The sequence below is a fragment of the Phacochoerus africanus genome, chromosome 10 (genome assembly GCF_016906955.1).
Source record: "Phacochoerus africanus isolate WHEZ1 chromosome 10, ROS_Pafr_v1, whole genome shotgun sequence".
NCBI lineage: Eukaryota > Metazoa > Chordata > Mammalia > Artiodactyla > Suidae > Phacochoerus > Phacochoerus africanus.
In genome coordinates this window covers 129,539,857-129,552,723 of record NC_062553.1, presented here as the reverse complement: position 1 = coordinate 129,552,723, position 12,867 = coordinate 129,539,857, and the positions used below count along the sequence as shown (strand labels likewise).

At 39.3% G+C, this 12,867-nt stretch overlaps 1 pseudogene; it reads right to left on the bottom strand.

Moving 5' to 3' along the window:
• Nucleotides 1-5,252: 5,252 nt before the first annotated feature.
• Nucleotides 5,253-6,504, bottom strand: LOC125137488 (dnaJ homolog subfamily A member 1-like; annotated as a pseudogene).
• Between the last annotated feature and the right edge of the window lie 6,363 nt (nucleotides 6,505-12,867).

The following is a 12,867-nucleotide window of genomic DNA, read 5'->3' as shown; positions in this document are numbered from 1 at the left end:
TAGGTTAAGGAAATTTCCTTTTATTCCTCGTTTATTGATTATTTTTATCATAAAGTGATGCTGAATTATTTGCAGATGATTATCCCATGTCTATTGAGATGACTGTGGTTTCTGTTCTTTTTTGATACGGTATATCACATTCACTGATTTTTGAATGTTAAACCAACCTTGGATAATTTCCACTGGTTCATGGTCACATAATATTTTTTATATGTTGCTGGGTTTAGTTTGCTGGTATTTAGCTGAAGAGTCTTCTGTCTGTTTATGATACCTTTGATATTAGTGTGGGTATCGGCAAAATACTGGCATGGAATGAGGGAAGTGTTCCCTCTTCTATTGTTTGGAAGAGTTTGCAAAGACTTATTTAAATATTTGGCAGAACTTAGTCAGCGAAATCATCCTGGAGCTAAGCTTTTTTTTTAATTTAATTTTATTTTTATTAGCATATAGTTGATTATAGTGTTGTGTCCATTTCTGCTGTATAGCATAGTGACTCATTCATATGCATACACACACTCTTTTCTCACACTATCTCCCATCATGTTTTATCCTAAGAAACTGGACACATCCCCCTGTTCAGTACAGTAGTGAGCTATTTTTGGAAAGTTTTATTACTGATTCAAACTTTTAACTTATTGTAGATCTTATACATATAAAAAAATTATTCTTGACTCATTTGTTGGTCATCCTTGCCTTTCTAAGAGTTTAGATTAAAGGTAACCCTTAATCAGAGGGAGGGTTGTACAGAGGCAGGACATGTATTTTGTTGTCCTTAGCCCAGTCTTTCAAGGTGAAGTGCTGATTATATTGATTTGAGATGTTTCTTTTGTCATCTCGTGAGTCGATGTTAATTCATCTCAAGTTACTGTCTAGTTGCCTTGTGATTTCTATTTTGACCTACTGGTTGTTTAGGAGCATGTTCGACTTCCACGTAGTTTTGCATTTCCTGAATTTCTTTAGCAATCTATTTCTAAATCCATTGTCATCAGAGGGCATGTTTTCAATATTTTTAATATTGTGTGTTTTCAATACTTTTAAATTTATTGAGGCTTGTTTGATGGCTAGTGTATGATCTCTCCTAGAGAATCTCCAATGTGCACGTAAAAAGAACGATACTTTGCAGCTGCTGGGTGGAGTGTTTTATGCAAGTTTGTTAGGTCTGGTTGGTTTATAGTGCTGTTCAAGTCTTCTGTTTATTGATCTTCTGCGTAGTTGGTTATACATTACTAAAAGTCGAATATTAAAGTCGGCAGCTACTCTACATGAATTGTGTATATCTTTAATTCTGTCAGCATTTGCTTCACATATTTGGGGCTATGTTCTTATATATATATATATCCAACTGCTATATCTTCCTATTAGTTTGACCTCTTTATCATTATAAAATGTCTTTCTTTGTCTGTAGTAACTTTTTTTTAAATCTTAATGTCTGTTTTGCCAGGTATTAGTATATATCTTCCAGTTTGATTTGATTGTGCTTTGAATCTTCTTCCATCCTTTCACTTTCAGCCTATTTGTATCTTTTAATTACAAGGGTTTTTCTTTTAGTCAACGTATAGTTGTACTTAGTTTTTTATCAGCATGATGAGCTCAGCCTTTTGATTGGATTATCTAATGTGTTCCTACTTAATGTTATTATTGATATAGTGGAATTTACATCTATTATTTTTTCTTTTGTTTTCTAAATGTCTATTTCTTTTTGTTTCTGCTGTTTCTACTTTACTGTTTTCTTTTGTGTTAAGTGAATATTTTCTAATCTAACATTTTTATTTCTTTAATTGTATTTCAAATTTTATTGTGTTATTTTCTTAGTGATTGCTTTAGAGCTCATGGAATGCACCCTAATATATCAGAATTTACATTTATGCCGACTTAATTTCAGTGAGATGCAGAAATTTTACTCCTTTTAGTTCTATTCTCCCTTTTTGTGCTATTTTTATTACACATATTTATAAATGCTACAGATCCAACCATATCTCCTTGCAATTTTTCTTTATATATTTTTATGCCTTTTGAATAAGTCGAAAGAGGAAAAGACAGAGTTTCTTATGTTGCCTTTTTTTTTTAAACCACTTAGGATTCTCTGGTTCTCTTCATTTGTTCCTGCAGATTCAAGTAACCATTTAGTTACATTTCCTCACTTCAGTACTGCTTTGTTCCCACACATTCTTTATCATGTTATTATCAAATAGATTTCTAGACATTATAGTTCCGTGACACAGTTATTATATACATGTTATTTTATGCAATTGCTTTTGAAATCAGCTAATGGAAGAAAGGATAAGGAATATGCCATTATATTGTATTTTATAATTACACTATTACTTTATTGGCATCCTTTGCTTTTTATATGTTGATATGAATACTCTCTGTGGATATTGCTTAAGTCTAAACAGTTCCTTTAGTGCTTCTTGTAGGGTGAGTCCACTACAACAAATTTTCTTAGTTTTTGTTTAGATGGGAATGACTTTATTTAGCCTTCATTTTTGAATGTTAAGTAGATACTTGGTCAATATATATTTTTTTTCCTTTCATCCCTTAGAATATGATATCTCACTGCTTCCTGGCCTGCATCATTTCACAGGTAAAGTCAGGTTTTATCTTATTAGGGCTGCCATGTGTGTGATGAGGTCTGTTTCTCCTCTGCTCTCAGGATTCCTCTTTGTCTGCTTTTCAGCATTACCACTACCATAAGTCTGGATGTCAATCTCTTGCATTTAGGTGATTAAGTTTCTTGGATATGTAGGTTAATGTTTTTCATCAAACTTGGTAATTTCTCAGCCATTACTTCTTCAAAAATTTTTTTTCAACTCTTGTTACTTTCTCCTCTCTTCTGATACTCTCATTACACAAATGTTGGTGCATTTGATGTTGTCCTCTCATTCTGTGAGACTGTTAATTTTTTTTTCATTTTTTTCTCTATTCTTGAGATAGTTCACGGTTGTCAATTCTTTCTTTTGCCAGCTCAAGTCTACTATTGCACAACTCTAATAAATTTCACTTCACTTATGTAATTTTTATATAATATGTACATTGTATATATGCACACGTCTACACAGATGTAAATATATAAGTATAAATATATATAATAGTTATAAATGTATATATTCTTTATGTCTCTATTGATTTTCTCTATCTGATCAGATGTTGTCATCATACCTTTCTTTACTTATTCAAGCATGGTTTCCTTTGTTCTTTGAACATATTAATAGTAGCTGCTTGAGGTCTCTGCTAGGTTGAATATCTGGACCTGGTCAAAGGCAGATTATTTTGCCTCCTTTTTTTTTCCTGCTCATAGATCATACTTTTCTGTTTCTTTGAATATCTTTTTTTTTCTTTTGTCTTTTGTCTTTTTGTTGTTGTTGTTGTTGTTGTTGCTATTTCTTGGGCCGCTCCCGCGGCATATGGAGGTTCCCAGGCTAGGGGTCCAATCGGAGCTATAGCCACCGGCCTACGCCAGAGCCACAGCAACTCGGGATCCGAGCCGCGTCTGCAACCTACACCACAGCTCATGGCAACGCCGGATCGTTAACCCACTGAGCAAGGCAGGGACCGAACCCGCAACCTCATGGTTCCTAGTCGGATTCGTTAACCACTGCGCCATGACGGGAACTCCTGAATATCTTTTAATTTTTGTTGTAAACTGGACTTTTTAGATAATATAACAATTCTGGAAACCAATCCCTCCTTTCAGAGGCTTTTTGTTGTTATTTTCTTATTTACTATCTTAGTGATTTGGCTGGATTATTTTAGCAAAGTCTATTTGCCCCTTACTGTTTAGTCTCGGATGGCACTCCTCAGACTATGCAGGCTTGGGCATGCTCATAGTTCCTCTGGGATGACAGTGATTCTAGCGGGGATCTCTTTCACTGTCTCTTTCCTTAATATCTCTGTTGTCTATCTCTATTGGTATCACACCCAGCTGTTAGCCTCTACTAATTTAATGTTACTCGCTCTATTTTTTTGTTTTTTTATAGCCACACCTGAGGCATATGGAAGTTCCTGGGCCAGGGGTGGAATTGGAGCTACAGTTGCAGCCTATGCCACAGCCACCAGATCTGAGCCACATCTGCAACCTATGCCACAGCTTTCAGCAATGCTAGATCCTTAACTCACTGGGAAAGGCCAGGGATTGGACCTGCACCCTCACAGAGACAACATCGGGTCCTTGAGCTACTGACCCTCAATGGGAACTCCTGCTTTTTTATTTATTTATTTTTTTGACAATGTGATAGGCATAAATTATCCCACATCCCAATCCAATTAAATTACTTACCTTTAGAGAGATAATCTTCGAGGCTAGTCTTTTTTATTTTTTCTTTTTCTTTTTTTGTTGTAGTAAGTATATTAAGGAGATGTTCATACATTTCAAGTGTTGCTTAAATTCTGATACCCAGATTTAAGCTTGTAAACATATGACTTTAAAAATACAATTAAAGCTATTCATCATAATTTGCTATATTACCATCATTAAATTACAGTTTCTTTGGGGCATAAGTTGAGTGGTTTAAAGTTAACCTATAACATACCTGCAAAACACCTTCCTATCCACATATATGCAAATTACTTCTCTATGTAAAGGTCTCATCACTCTTAACTTCTAAGTTACCTTGCTTCACAAGTCACTATTCTGAGGCTTAGAAGAAAAAAAAATGTAACCAAGACATACATATATGTATATTTTAAAGGTGGCATAGCAGGAGGTAATGCAATTTTACAAGTTCAAGCCCTCGAGAAGCACCTTAATGATAAACCCCTTCTTTAGAAATGTATCATTTCTATCATTGATACTGCATGCTAAATTACATTACATAGCAGGCCTCTTTAAGTAACAGTTTAGGCAATAGAATAAGTGCATAGACATCACAGTGAATCCACTTAATACTACAGATCAACACTCCTAAACAAACTGAGCTCTTGTCTGATTGCCAGTTAAATGCAGTTTTAACTTCACAGCTTAACAATTAAAGGTCATACACTGAAGTCAATACATATACCTGGCATTCCTAAGCTATTCCACATACATAGTTTAAATCAAGGACAAGGAATGGCCTAACAAATGCTAGGGGAAAAATTTTTTAAGGTAATCTTTACAGGTATTAAACTTGTCTTGCATACCGAAGTCATCATACATACAGGGCAAAGTCAGAGCCTTTATATTTCAGTATGTTCTTCATTTAACTTTTAAATCACTACTAGAGTTGAATATTAAAATAGCAAGTAGTGAGTATATTTTGATTATAGTCCTTCACTCAATCACTACTGCAACTAAGATGCCAACAGTGAGCGTTATTCACTGGCCCCACTACGAGGTCTGGCCTGGACCATCACCCTGAATGATGTGCATCATCCTCAAATGTGTCTTCATTGCATTGCACCATCCTTCCTGGTTTAGCTCAAAGTTCACTAGTCCTACCTGGTCCATTTCTTTATTTTCATTGTTTAAGTAGACTTTCTTCCTCTCAGGTAGGAGTGTTCCCAGCAGAGAGAGTTTATCAGGGGACGGAAAGCCATTCTCTGGAAAGTTCACCTTGAATTCAGTGTTTAGGGACCCTTTTCATATGGTCTACAATAAATCATCATGCCTTCATTCAGCACACACTTGGTAACCCTATGCTTGACAATCTGACCTGGATTGATGAAAGTGATGCCTAGGGTTCAGCTGTTAAGAGTAGGTATTGGATTTTGAGAGCCACACAGAGCCTGGGCCAGCCGTATATCCAAACACATGAAAAGGTCTTCTCCTCAATGGGTAAAAACAGCATGGTGCTTCTGATCCAAAACAATGATAATATCTCTTGGCCCCAGTCCTGCTCCTTTGTCTCCTTCACCATGGAATGTAATCTACTGGCGATCTTTCATGGCTTTTTCAATATGAACTTTCAGAATTTTGTTCTTTCAAATGATCTTCCTTCCATTGCAGCCTTTACATCTAGCTTTATGCCAGATCTGCTCCCCATGGCCCTGGCACTCCATGCATACAGACTGAATTTGCACAATCATTTCAGGTCCTGTTTGATAAATTCTTAGTATCTTAGCAATTGGGGCAACATCTTACTGCTCCTTTCTTAACTCCTCAGCCTTTGTGTTTGTCACAAGTGACATACTTGTGCAAAGCTAGTTTTCTTGTTGCACCATTATATAAATCCTCTAAGGTTATGGGGAGTCGATGCACAGCATTTTCACCTCACCTTTCTCTTTGCATCCTTCTTCCTCCTCCAAAAAACAATCAATGATATCCATGGGGGAGCCCAAACTGCCACCTGCTCCACCTTCTTTAATTGCCTATTTTCCTCTTGTATTATATAATTCCCTTTTCTTTGCATCTGGACGCACAAGCAGAATTTTCTCAGAGTAGACTCCATCCTATATATTTTCTGGGGCAAGGACAATTAGGGCCCCAGTATTCTCATCCTGCTGCATCTGGGGTAGAGGCTATGACCTACAACTGGGAGCTGTGTAGCAGAAAGGGACTCGCAGCCTCTTACCTGCACTCACTGGCATTTAGCCTCTATAACATAGAGTTGGAGGTGACAGGAACTGTTGGTAGCCTGATCATCTCCGAGAGACTCTGTAGCCCTGACTGAAAGTTGGGGGAGAGGAAACTCCATCTTCTTGCCATGTTCATGCAAAGTGGAGCTTCCGGATTTCCCTCTGTGGCACAGCAGGTGAAGAATCTGGTGTTATCTCCGAGGCAGCATGGGTTTAATCCTTGGCCTAGCCCAGTGGGTTACGGATCTGGCATTGCTACAGTTATGGCAAAGGTTGCAGCTGCAGCTCAGATCTGATCCCTGGCTGGGGAACTTCCATATGCGTGGGTGTGGCCAAAAGGAAAAAAAAAAAAGTAGAACTTTCATTCTACTTTGGTTTTGTGCATGGGGAGAGGGGTCATGGCTCAAATGTCATACCCCTGACCATTCTTACCAACATTTAATAGATTTTATTATATGAATTTTTCTTCATTTGCTAAATGCCCTTAGGAGAATTTGGAGAGACCTTAATGGCATTTTAAAAAGTAATTCTCAGCAGTTATGTTTGTTTTCAGGGAAGAGGGTCTGCCGAGCTGTTGGCATCACCATCCTGTATCTTGTCTTCTCACGTGATATGAAACCAGTAATAGAAGTTACAATTTATTGAACAGCCAGTCAAGAGAACAGTCTAGGAATTGTCCATGTTTTAACTCATTGAATTTTCACCTCAAATTTATGAAGTTATTATTCTTAAGGGCCCCATTTTATAGATAAGAATCAGAGGGACACAGAGTTTGAGTAGCTAACACAAGCTGATAAGTAGAGTAGGAAGTGAATCCAAGCAGTCTGGCTCCTAAGCCCAAATTCTCAACCCCTCTGCTCTTTACCACAGTTGCTCTCATGGTTCAAAGCCTCAAATTTGCTGACACCCAGCACACAATCACACCAGGTTCCCTTCAAATTATAATCAAATACTTGCTCCCAGAGAATGAAAATCCTTCAAATGACTCCTACGGCTCCTGACCTACTCAGAAATTAGAATTTTAAAATATGTACAAGATTGTCTAACTTCCATCATTGCCTCTTATTCTTCTCAGCCCACCCAAAGTTTCGCATGTGATTTGGTCTCTTCTTTTTTTTGTCTTTTGGGACTGCACCCATGGCATGTGGTGGTTCCTAGGCTAGGGCTCCAATCGGACCTGTAGCCGCCGGCCTACACCTCAATCATAGCAACACAGGATCCAAGCCATGTCTGCGACCTACACCACAGCTTATGGCATGGCAATGCCAGATTCTTCACGCACTGAGCAAGGCCAGGGATTGAACCCATGTCCTCATGGATGCTAGCTGGGTTTGCTGACTGCTGAGCCATGACAGGAAATCCTGATTTGGTTACTTCTTTAGCACTAACCTAAGTCACCTTCCTTCCTCTTGAATTGCTTCTTAATGACTTCCATTACACCAAAATTATGTTGATAAGTCTAATTTTAAATCTTTGGTATTTTTTTTTTTTTGCTTTTTGCTGTTTTTTTTTTTTTTTTTTTCTAGGGCTGCACCCATGGCACATGGAGGCTCCCAGGCCAGGGGTCGAATGGGAGCTACAGCTGCTGGCCTACACCACAGCCACAGCAATGCAGAATCCGAGCTATGTTTGTGACCTACACCACAGCTCACAGCAATGCTGGATCCTTAACCCACTGAGCGAGGCCAGGGATCAAACCCGAAACCTCATCGTTCCTATTGTGATTTGCCTCTTCTGTGCCATGATGGAACTGCTGGTGTATCTTAAATCTAAAATTCTGCAAGGTCGAAATTCCTGTCATGGCTTAGTGGTACCCAACCCAACTAATATCCAAGAGGATGCGGGTTTGATCCCTGGCCTTGCTCAGCGGGTTAGGGATCGGGCATTGCTGTGAGCTGTGGTGTAGGTGGCAGATGCGGCTTGGATCCCGAGTTGCTGTGGCTGTGGCGTAGGCTGTGGCCAGCAGCTACAGCTCTGATTCGACCCCTAGCCTGGAAACGTCCTTATGTGGCAGTGCAGCCTTAAAAAGACAAAAAAATAAAAAAATAAAAAAAAATTCTGCAAGGTCAATAGGTTACCACAACACAACCCAGGACTAGATTTTTGTAGGTAGCTTCCTACAGAAAAAAAGCTAAGGTGATGTTTCCGAAGTCTAAACATAGTTTTAATAAAAAGTCATATTAGATGTTATGGGCCAAATTGTGTCCACTCCTCTGCCCCCAAATTCATCCCTAGTGGGACTTGCCCCCAATGGGGCTAATCCTTAATGTGACTCTATTGGAGATAGCGACTTTATGAAGACAATGAAGGCCAAGTGGGGTCTTAAGGAGAGGGTCCAGATATGACTCGACCAATGTCTTTGTAACAAAACGGAGAGACATCAGAGATGGTTCTTTCTCTCTACACATGCACAGACAACAGGCCATGTGCGGACCAAGTGAGAAGCTGGCCATCTACATGTCAGGCGAAGAGACCTCACTGGAAACCATTTATGAGGGTATCTTGAAACTGGACTTCTAGCCACCAGAATTAGGAGGAAATCATTTTTTGTTGCTTAAGCACCCAGTCTGAGGCATTTTGTTATGGCAACTCTAGCAAACAGATACATTAATCTGACCCATATTATTTTGAAGGCAGCTATGCTCACCACTCTATCACCCAGCTACTTATAGTATTTGAAGGAAATTGCTAAACAGAAATATGCACACGGAAGTGTGTGGAATGATGGGCCGACAGGGACCTGCTGTAGAGCACAGAGAACTCTACCCGATATTCTGTGATCATCTATGTAGGAAAGAATCTGAAGGAGAAGGGATGTGTACATGTATAACCGAAGCGCTTTGTTGTACAGAAGAAATGACCACAGCCTTGCAAATCAACAATGTTTCAATAAAACTTTAAAAAATGAAAAGAGAGCTGAGAGAAAAATAAAGACAAAACTTTACTGTTTTAGTGCCATTAGGCTATTATTCCATCTTTGCCATTTCTTTGAAGTCTACCATCTATAAATAGAAGCCATATTTAACAAAGTTCTTTATAACGATGTAACTGCATAGGGCAGGTGTTGGAAAGTCCCCTCTCATACAGAGGGCCTTCCCTGTAGGGCAACATCCAACAATACTAGCTCGTGGGAAAACAGGTATTTCTGTGGTATATACTCCAATCTCTAGGTTTCCCTAAGGTTAACTTGTCTCTTGAGGACCTATCTGTGTAGGCTCTATTTAGGGCACAGCCTGCCCAGTGATGGGAATAAATAAAAAAGCCAAGATTTTGGACATTCTTTTGCCTTGAAACTGCCAACTCATGTTTTTCTCTTGGTATTTTTCTAACTCCTAAGGAACCCTAAGGCGTTTTATCCTTGTGTTGGTTGAATTCCTAAGCCTGAACCCCCAGATGTCGTAGGAAGTATTATGTCTTAGGCCATGGACTCTTCCCAACTTATGCCAGAAACTTGACTTTTCCCAGAAACTTGACTTTTCCCAGCTGCTTCATCTCCCAGGTCCTAATAACTTTTCTCATCATGTGGTCAGTTTCCATCTCATGGTGGCTACCTGTTTTGTCATGAAATGGCCTGAATGACCCTCTTAACTTGGATCTCAGCTGTAGCTGAGTCCAGCATATGAAGGGAAAACACTTTGGTCTGGGTCAAGGAAACCGTTTTACCCTCCAACAGCCAGCACCACCACCAGCCTAAAATCTACCTACGACCTTAGAGGGGACTTCCTTCTCCAGTGAAACCAGATCAGGTTCACTCCGTGCGGTTCATAGCCCATCAAGACCAGGACACACTAGCATTCTGGGAAAACTCTGACGGTCTATTTCTGCTAAGACTATGAGGTAGGATGATTTTTTGATGGCATAATTCAAATTTTTCTTATGTTTCCGTATTCCCATCCTCTGCCTTCAAACAACTGTCAGACTCTCTTCTTTGGCTGATGGGAAGTTTGCAGCATGGTAGATAACAGAATTTGCATGCAAAAATGCAGGGCATATTTTGGGCTTTTTGGTTTTTTGTTTTGTTTTTTTTTTTTGAGTCTTAATTCTTCCGAGGAGATTATGTAGGACTTAGGACTCTGAAGGCGAGAAGTGAAGGACATTTCCAGTAGAAACTTGGAGGTAGAAGAATCTCCTTCAGGAAAAGAGTGATTCTCTGAGACTGGGAGGTGGTGAATGGCAGACATGCTGGCCTTGCCAGCATGGAGGCTGATAGAGGAATTGCTATGTGGTTGCCCAGATATTCTTTGCTCTGCATAGGGATGAAAGCACTAGACTTGCAGAATTTGGGAGACAATGCTACAATGGGAATTTCCACAGAATCTAGCACAGATGCTTTTCAGTTGGAAGGGTCTCGGGAATGCCTTGCTAGTGATACAAGCATGAGGGTGATTACACTGAAATGACTGAGATTAAATTTCAAAACGGGGAGGGAGTGGGAGGGATCGGGAGCTTGGGCTTATCAGACACAACTTAGAATAGATTTACAAGGAGATCCTGCTGAATAGCATTGAGAACTTTGTCTAGATACTCATGTTGCAACAGAAGAAAGGGTGGGGGAAAAAAATGTAATTGTAATGTATACATGTAAGGATAACCTGACCCCCTTGCTGTACAGTGGGAAAATAAAATAAAAAAAAATTAAAAAATAAAATAAAATGAGAAAACTGAAAAAAATAAATAAATAAATTTCAAAACAGCCTGGTCAGGTAAGGATTCAAATTTGAAATCAGGTTGGTTATTTGTAAATAAGTGTATTAGACACTTTCTTATTGAGATTATGAGATTTCTGTGTTCTCCATGGAACTTTTTCTATACATGCAGCTGTCCCTATAGTTTGGCATTCTGAACAGTCCAGATTCAGATTTAGAAAGAATCTCAAGCCTCATCAGAATGAGACCTTCATTGACATATTTCTCCAAAAATACTGTCAAATTCCTTGCAGTTACAAGTGTCACCACTAGAGTCTCTCTAAAGAAGAAGTTTCATTCTTTGTAGGGGTGGGACTTGGTCTCCTAGGGCCCTGATCACGGAACATGGCCTTGGTCAGATAAGGTGGAATAGTGCTGTCCATTGACATTTGGGAAGACTGAAAGAGAAAACAAAAGGGTGAGTGGAAGGATGAAGAAGATGAGAAACTGAATAAGAGCCTACATGGAAACTTTGAGGGGTTTTATTGTTGTTGCTAGTGTTGTTGCTTTGGGTTTTTTGTTGTTTGTGCTCTTTTTATTATGGAATTATGGCTATTTAAAAGAAATTTTACACAAGCATGCAATTATTCCCAAGTATATCGCACCAATATCCCATTTTTTTGCAAGATGAATATAAATAGCATATCACACAACTTGTGAATAGTAAAATCTGTGAAGCTGTATCTAAAAAACTTTAGTCAAACTGATGTCTTATTGCCACCTACTGAAATTCTATTTATGCTGTGTTCTCTCTTCAGTTTTTTGAGATTTTTTTATTTATTATTTTAAAGAATTATTTTATTAATGTATAGTTGATTTACAGTATTGTGTTAATTTCTGCTGTATGGTAATATGATTCAGTTATACATGTATGTATGCTTTTTCCCACATTCTTTTCCATTATGGCTTGTCACTGGATATTGAGCATAATTCCCTGTGATGCACAGTAGGACTTTGTTGTTTATCCATCCTGTATATAATAGTTTGAGGGGTTTTTTTCCATTACAGATATTTTATATTCTTTATCTCATACAAAGTCTTTGACTTCCAGTAGATATTTTACAATTTAGATAAGAGCCACACGTGAAACACTCCATAGCCACGTGTAGCTGATGATTGCCGCATGGGCCAGTGCAGATCTGTGGGTATTGGAGAAGGTTTATTTTTTATTTTTTGTCTTTTTTTTTTTTTTTTTTTTGTCTTTTTGCTATTTCTTTGGGCTGCTGCTGCGGCATATGGAGGTTCCCAGGCTAGGGGTCAAATCGGAGCTGTAGCCACCAGCCTACGCCAGAGCCACAGCAACGCGGGATCCGAGCCGCGTCTGCGACCTACACCACAGCTCACGGCAACGCTGAGCAAGGGCAGGGACCGAACCCGCAACCTCATGGTTCCTAGTCGGGTTCGTTAACCACTGCGCCATGATGGCGCTGAGCAAGGGCAGGGACCGAACCCGCAACCTCATGGTTCCTAGTCGGGTTCGTTAACCACTGCGCCACGACGGGAACTCCCTATTTTTTGTCTTTTCAGGACTCACGGCATATCAAAGTTCCAAGGCTAGGAGTCGGATTGGAGCTACAGCTGCCAGCCTACACCACAGTCACTGCAACGTGGGGTTGGAACCATGTCTACACACTGCACCAAAGCTCACTGCAGTGCTGGATCCTTAACCCACTGAGCAAGGGCAGGGATT